The following is an 8,401-nucleotide window of genomic DNA, read 5'->3' on the forward strand; positions in this document are numbered from 1 at the left end:
ATTTAGCTAAGGAATGCCCCTTCTCAACTGCAGTGTGGGATAAAATCTGTCAATGGCAGGGACACTGCAACATCCCCCAACAACAAACAGCAAACTCCCTCGCGGAGTGGTGGAACATGCTATGCCAAATTTCTCCAGCACCTAGACGAAAGAAGATTCTTGGGGACTTGATTGTTACATGGTGGAATATCTGGATTGAGCGCAATCGAAGGATTTTTCAACACGTTGAGAAAACTGAGAACCAGGTGGCCTTCTTGATTCAGGAAATTATAAACCAAATAAGCCTCTCTAAAAGGCCCTTCTAATGGGCCCTTGTAAGATGTTTTTAGTTGTCTATGTTCTCCTCAGCAATTTCTTGCTTGAATTTGTAACCTATAAGTGAATCCATCATCCCTTCCTTAATATATTCGGCAAATCTTTTACCGCTTAAATCTCAAAAAAAAAAGAAACATTGGCAAAAATTGTAAAATTAAAATATTAAAATGGTAAAACAGAAACAATCAATCATGGTTGAAAGATTCCTCCCAAATCTAAGAAACAGTTATCCACAAGTTAATATTATAAAAATCAAAGATAAAATATTGAAAATAGACAAATCCTTGTTAAGACATTCCGATCACATATAAAACATTGAGTTTCACCGTTGAAATCGACATTTGCAAGTATAAAGGAAGATGAAATAACGCTAATACCAATAAACTGCACTAGCTCAGCTTAGAGTGTGCAAAGAAGAGCTTGAAGTTATGGGTTTGACCCTCTGGATACTCCACCTTATTTTTCTATAAAATGGGCCGCTGGTTGTGAGTATCTGAATTACTAGATGAAACCCCGCGCATTACTGCGGGAGTTCAGTATGATAATAATAAGTAATAATAATATGTTAGATAGCTAAACAACATAAACTTATATAAGCACCAAAATCAATTGATGTGATATGGCTTAATTAGAGAAGAGAGAAATAGCATTAACCAAGTGAGGATGAACTTACATAGGTACATAAGATATTATAAAAAATAATGAAGATATATATTGAAAATATTATGTGAATTATGTGGAATGATGATTTAATATGCTTTCATTTTAAAAGCTCTAAAATGTAATAAATTTTAAATTATAGATAATATAGCATGTTTGCATGGTATTAAATGTATTGATTGTTAGTGGATGATGATGTGTCAACTTGTTAGTGGATAATGACGTGGCATCTTTGCATGTTAAGCTTTAGGAGTTAGTGGGTTATAACTTTATAGTAAGATATGATGCGCTCCATGATGCTTCTGCTAGCTTGCATCAATTTCTCAACGCATGGACCCACACACTGCTTCTTATCACTCACATGTAGCATTCGACTCCCATTTTTTCCTCAAAACTATAGCCAACTACTAGCTCCAAAAATTGATATATCATCTACAACAAATTGAATAGCATGTCCGTATAATAGTTACATATAAATATATACTACACAACTAATACTTGGTTCTACCTCTCATACATAAATATCGTCTTGGAGTCTGTGTTGTAGCTGGCTACAAATATGTAGCCACTTTTCTCTCTCATCTCTTATCTCCGACCATCCGACGCATGTACTTATAGCTGGCTTACAACCTTGTATTGTACTTGCTCTTAGGCATCAAATGCTCAAAGGGGAAGTATTATGTCACGCCCAGAAATTCCCGAATAGAATCCCAAGCAGAATGTGCATTAAAACCCCTGTCCAGGACCGGCCAGGGTACACAAACGACAAAGTTGACATACAGATCCACGTCTTACAAACATCATAAAAGTCTTACATAAATGCAGCGGAAAAATAAAAAGATAACTGGAGCTAAGCCTTGACTTGGACTGCAGCGGGAACACCACTCCACAGGCATCCTCGACGGCACGGACGAAGCCTAGTCCTCAGAAAAGCCACCATCTGACGCATACTCAAACTCTGGGGTTGAGGAAAATAGAGAAAGACTGAGTACTACCCACTGTACTCAGCAAGTCATACCAGAACTGGGGTATGATGCAGGATATAACCAAAGGATAGCTAGAATGGTTCATTTGCATAAAAGCGAGCATTTATAAACAGTAGTTGAAAGCAGTAAAACAATTGTAATAATTAATTAATGTTAACCATCCACTGTCCAACGCTACACCATGTTGCAACATGCCCAACCATCCATCTGAACTAATCAATTCCATTAGACTAAACTATGGTGAGACTAATCACGGTGAATCTGGTTGACTGCCCATAACTGCGAGCACGACTATTCGAATAGTTTTACTCTGATCAGAGGTGTATAACTGTACCCACAAGACACAGCCCCACGACACGTTACCGTGCGCCGACATGCCACCACGACATACCGGAAAGAGGCCGTGACAGGACCCTTTGCATAACCTCCTCTAGCCAAGCACACCACACCTCAGGTTTCACCCCCGTCCCCAGCGGGCAACGGGCAGTCCCCTCTCGTACCTAGGTGAATCCGGAAGCGACAAAGGCCGTCGCAGGGCCCGCCCCGCTCCATTGTCACGCCCGGAATTTCTATCCAAAATTCCAAACGCTTACACGTGCGTTAAATCCTCGTCCAGGAATCAGCCGAGGCACACAATAACAAATTGATAATAGAGTACTATCAAACTACTAATTAATATTCGCAAAATAATAAATTATTAGAAAGGTGGATAGTTCCTCTCAAAAGAATAAAATTCTACGCAGCGGAAATAAAAACAAAAGACAGAACAGCTATGGCGACTTCACTCCACAAGCAACTTGACCCGAACAAAGCCTAACCCTCCTGATCATCACCTTCACTAAAGTACCCCTCCTCTGATGAATGAATATTGCAAGAATGAGCATATGACATACTCAACAAGCCACACAGCAAATATGCAAGTGCACAGGATAACAAAGGATGGCATAATACAACTCAATTGCATAAACAACATTTAATAAACATTTAAGAGAATAGTAAAACAGTTAAGTAATTAAGCAATATTAAATAAACACTATACAACACACCCGTATTGCATAGGCCTAACCTCATCTGAACAACCAACCCAGTTGTACAAATCAAACCTCCATACCAGGAATATATCATTCCAAACCAGGAGTCAAATTAATTATCACAGTATTATCATTAATGAGTAGTGTGAGATTAATCACGAAAAACATTGTTAGACCTGCCCATAACCGCGGGCACGGTTATTCGAATAGTTTTACTCTGGCCAGAGATGTACCACTGTACCCACAAGACACAGTTCCACAACATGTTACCATACGCCTCAATACCACCACGGTACCTCGGAAAGGAACTGTGACAATACCCCTCGCACAACACAACTCACCACAGTGCACCATACCTGGATCATAATCACCCCCTCTACAACCAGAGGCATGGACTCCCCAGGGACCCCCACGGACTTCTCGCCGCTTCTCAGTCTGGTACCCCGCAATGAATCATGCTATACAAAAGGTAAAGCTATTGCCCACGCTGGCTTGTGGTTGGCACGGTTAATGTTTCACAACAATAGCTTGCGAACCGGTCCTTAATTGTCATGAGCATGACCATCAAAACCATGTGCTCACAACCCACCTTTAATCAGGTTTTAATTATCAATTAATTATCATAACACGATTAACCATCGTGAGCTACCATTAAATCTAACCATAAATAATAATGTAATATGATTCATCCCATTAATGAGCTAATGTTTCTAAGCATGGCTAAGCAATTATATATATAGCATTTAGCTGAACCAAACCAATATATAAGGTTCAAGCTAATCAATTTATTACCCATAGGAAAATAAAGTCATTGTTGGCCATAATTAAATGGGAAAGGCTCACCACCCGATGATATTCGAAAGTAATGCATAAGATGAAATAAAACATTAACTTTAAACGGGTTCAACATGCTCAAAGGGTTGTTTGGGATCTGTGTGACTTGCCTTGAGCTTCTTCAAACGCTTCTGAACCTTCCTCAATGTAAACGCTCTCCTCCGGAACGTCGGAAACTAAAGCAAATGAACAAAATAAAAAAAAAGTACAAAAACAAGCATAAACAGTATATGTGGATATTTTTAACATGTAGATCTTGATTTTAGATGAATTTAGCAACTTGAACCACTTGAATCTGAGTTACGATGATTTAGTTATGAATTTCCGAAGTTTAATCAGATTTTCATCTAATACATAAAATTATTACGAATTAAATAAATGATTTATGATGTCATCACGACATCATCGCCGGCCATGGCACTGGACCACGCGACCACCGGCGATAGAGGACTCGGCCGGGCTATCCGAGGACACCTCTGCGAAGAGGACGACGGCTAGCGTGGCGGCGGCGCTACGGGCGACGGCTGCGGCTTGGACTTGAGGCAAACGGAAGAAGATGACTAGGGGATGCTTTATATAGGCATGGGTGAGGGAGATCGGACTCCAAACGAAAGGATTTGAGCCGGAAAATCCAAGGGTTAGGTGGAGAGATAAACTCGAAAACGAATTCGATTCGGTTTATCCAGGCAAAATTGATCTCCGAAACTTTAGGGGAAAGAAAGAGGATAAGGAGGAGATAATTTCCCCTCAACTAATTTTAGAAATGCACGAGAGGAAAGGCCGGATTTGGAGGGGAAAAACCGAGCCAATTCGGTCTCAGGTCAGCTAGCGACAGGGAGGGAAAGTAGACTTTCCGTCTTGGGCTGGCTGAAAACAAAGCAATGAAAGAAAGAGAAGGGGGAGCTCGGCTGGGCTAACTGGGCTGCACAGCCGTGCACCCAAAGGAGGGAGATGGGCTGGAATCAGCCCAATGGCTTAGGGGAAGATTTAAAAACTTTTTCAATTAAAATAATTCGTGAAATGGTGTTTCATTTATTAAAAATACTTTCCTTGCTCAAATAATTCCCTGAAAAATCTAGAAAATAGATAAACAAGAAAAGTATTTAATGAGATTTTATCTAACTCAGTTTTATGTTACAATTTCTCCTAGATTATTAGAGTTTAACTTGTAAGCTTTTAAAATAATTTCTAAAAAAAATGCATTAAAGAATGAATTATTAAATTAGGCGATTTTCAAGGCGTGACATCCATCACGCCCACCCTTGCATGGATGCGTCAACTAGAGGAAAGCTACACTACAAGCCCAGCCATTGCCCACGCTGGCTTGTGGTAAGTACGAGGAATTCTTCCAGGGTTTCCCGTGAACTAGTCCTTAATTGCCATAAGCACGACCATCAAAACCATGCACCCACAGCTCACCATATGGTATATTTTAATTAACCAACACCAGAACGGTGGCACTAAACCAACATCACTACTAGAATCTGATATCTATGCATTAATGTAGTCCCCCATTGTGTGCTAGTTGAACTAAGCATGGCTAAGCACTTCCTAATCCAACATCTAATCATGTTACAATCCCAAGCTAACAAAGGAGCAAGGTACAAAAATAGCATTGCTGTAACAGTAGGTAAACATCCCATAGTAACATTATAAAACAATGCACTATTTAAGGGAAAACGATAGAGCATTTGCAATATAGCTTAAAAAAGTTCAAGTGACAAGCATGACTTGCCTTGCTCTGCTGTTGGAGGATCATCGGTGACAATTTCAAAGTACACCGGAGCAGTGGGAGAGCCGGAATCTAAGCGACATACAAAGCAAACAACACAAACAGGCTACAAGACTACTGAAACAGAGAACAAAACCATTTTTAGTGGATTCTTTGCATTTTTCTTGATTTACTGAGACTTGAATGTGCTTAAACGGAGCTCGGATGAATTTTCTATGAATTTTAGAAGGTTCACTGTGTTTTTACTGTAAAGAGAAAAGTCCTTAATTGATTTATTGCGCAATATTTAACCCTGGTGATGTCATCGGAGAGAGAGGAGGCGGCGCCGACAGGCGGGCCCCACATGGTAGTGGCTTGGGGTGGCGGTTCGTGGTGGACCGGGTCCACGGACCGGGGAAAGACAGCGCACCACGTGGCGCTGACGTGGCGCCGGCATGGCGGCCACGCGGCTGCCACGTGGGCGGCGAGGCGGACGGCCTCCATCTACCCCCGGTAGATCGAACAGTAGCGGGAGCGTGTGGCCGGCGCGCACGGGGCTTGGCTCAAGCCGGCCCGGCGCCATGGCGCGCAACGGCGCGGCACCGGCGGTGACCGGTAGACGGCGGCGGCGATGTAGCGGGCGGCGATGCAGCGAGCGGCGCGGCGATGTGGCGGATGGCGCGGTGGCCGCTATGCGGCGGCGCTACCAGAGGAAAAGAGAGGAGGAAGAAGGAGGGGGGGGTGTCCTCACCGAAGTGGTCCGACCAGTGTGGAGGGAGACGACGGCGAACAGCGACGAGGAACGACGGAGGGAGGTCGACGAGCGGCGGACGGGGTCCTGGATGACCTAAGGAGCAAAATGGGAGAAGTTAGAGGGGGAGAGAGAGATCATAGAAGGCGGGGACGCCGGCCGAAGGCGGCGGCCAGGGCTGAACTCACTGGTGCACGGTGCGGAGTGGGTTCCGGTGGCGGAATCCGATGAAGGAGGGGTAGACGAGGCGGCCCGCACGACGGCGAATGTGACGGCGTCGACGGCGCGGCTTGGCGCGGTGGCTAGCAGCCACCGAAGCGGCAGTGGCGGCAGCGGAAAGGAGGGCAACGACGCTAGAGCGGTGGAAGGCACGAGAGGGCTTGGCGAAATGGAGAAAAAGAGAGAGGGGGAAGCGGTGATGCTTAAATAGGGGAGAGGGGTCTCGGACGTGGCCGGGAACGGCCCGATTTCACCGTCCGACGTGGGGAGGTGGAGGTGGAGAGAGAGGCGGGATTCAATTTTTGAATCTCGGCCGTCTCGAACGCGGGCGTGGGCGGGAGAGAGAGGGAGTGGGCGCGGGGAGTGAGCGGGAAAGGCGGCGACATGGGCGACGTGGCCCGGGAGGCGCGGGAGCGGGCGGGGCGGCGGTTGCGGGGTGCGGCGGCACCGGCCAGAGGTTGGGGGAGGACCCGACAGGTGGGCCCCACCTATTGGCGACCCCGGGAGAGAGAGGAGGGGCTCGGGCGGCCGGCTGGGCCGTGGCCTTCGGCCGGCTCACCGGGGGAAGGGGGAAAAAGAATGGGCCGGCGGCCCATTAGGAGAAAGGGGGGTGGGGGGGGGGAAGAAAAAGAAAAAGGGAAATGGATTTCCAGGGATTTTAAATAATGCTTGTGCTCATTTTTAATTGGTTAAAATTATTTCTATAGCTCTGAAAATTCCACTAAAAATCTTGTTAGCATATTTCGACATGTAAAACTCAAGAAAAATTCCACATGCCATTTCCGATTATTATTTGCATTAATTTAATTAGGGTTTCACTCTTGCTTTTACACCGGTAATTTCTCAAGACGCTTATAAATTAAATTTAGGCTTGGGAGAAGAACTTCAGGGTGTGACATATTAGCACATTTATATAATGTTTCCCCTTGCTTCATTCTACTATCTTGCATGTGTAACCACATCAGCTACTACACTTCCAAACTAATGTATCCACTATTATATAGGATTTGATAGCTAGAGTTATCAATTATTCCATGTTTCTATCACCCCTTTAATAATGCTTCCCAATAATTCTATTATGGGATAATTCAATATGTCAATCTTTCCATGATGTTTCTTTCAGATTTGCCACATATCAGTTCATTCCTTATCCATTTCCATTTCTTTTAAAATTGCAAGAGATTTTTCTATTCCCATTTTACCCTTTAATTGTGAGCTATAGCCTGTAAGCTCTTGAATAATAGACTGATGAGGTGCCTCGTGTCAGACAGAGGTTTGTATTGCTTGTTGCTTGAAGCTAGAGTATTTTCTATTTCCGTTCCTTGTGTTATTATGCAAGCAGAAGCAATAAACAAGGGCCTAACCAAATGCCTAATTCGTAAGCTATAATATGCTCTTCTCCCATGCCAATTGGCCAATTGCATAGCTCAATCATCCAAAGAGAACTAAGGGCATCCATAATGTGGATAAAAAATGGGCAGTAAGACCCCTTACTACCTACTTTACAATTGTGAAAGTGGGCAGTAGAGGACAATGTGGATGAAAAGTGGGTAGTAAGACCCCTTACTACTAGAGATGGCAACGGGTGCGTACCCATCGGGTTCGCATACCCCATACCCACACCCATTAAAATGAAATGCGCCCGCTCTATTACCCACACCCACTCACGGTTGAAAAATTCCCCCATACCCACACCCGCACGGGTGACGGGTACCCATTGGGTACCCATACCCATTGGAGCTATCAAATTGAGCACACCAATCCATTAGTTAGACACCAGTGTAGCACCATAGCAAAGATTTTTACAAACTAGGATTAAAGGGCACATAAACAAACCATCCGGCCACATTGCACAGCCAACAAATCAACTGATAATTCGAACAATGATATAATA

Source organism: Oryza glaberrima, chromosome 10, assembly GCF_000147395.1.
Source record: "Oryza glaberrima chromosome 10, OglaRS2, whole genome shotgun sequence".
Taxonomy (NCBI): domain Eukaryota; kingdom Viridiplantae; phylum Streptophyta; class Magnoliopsida; order Poales; family Poaceae; genus Oryza; species Oryza glaberrima.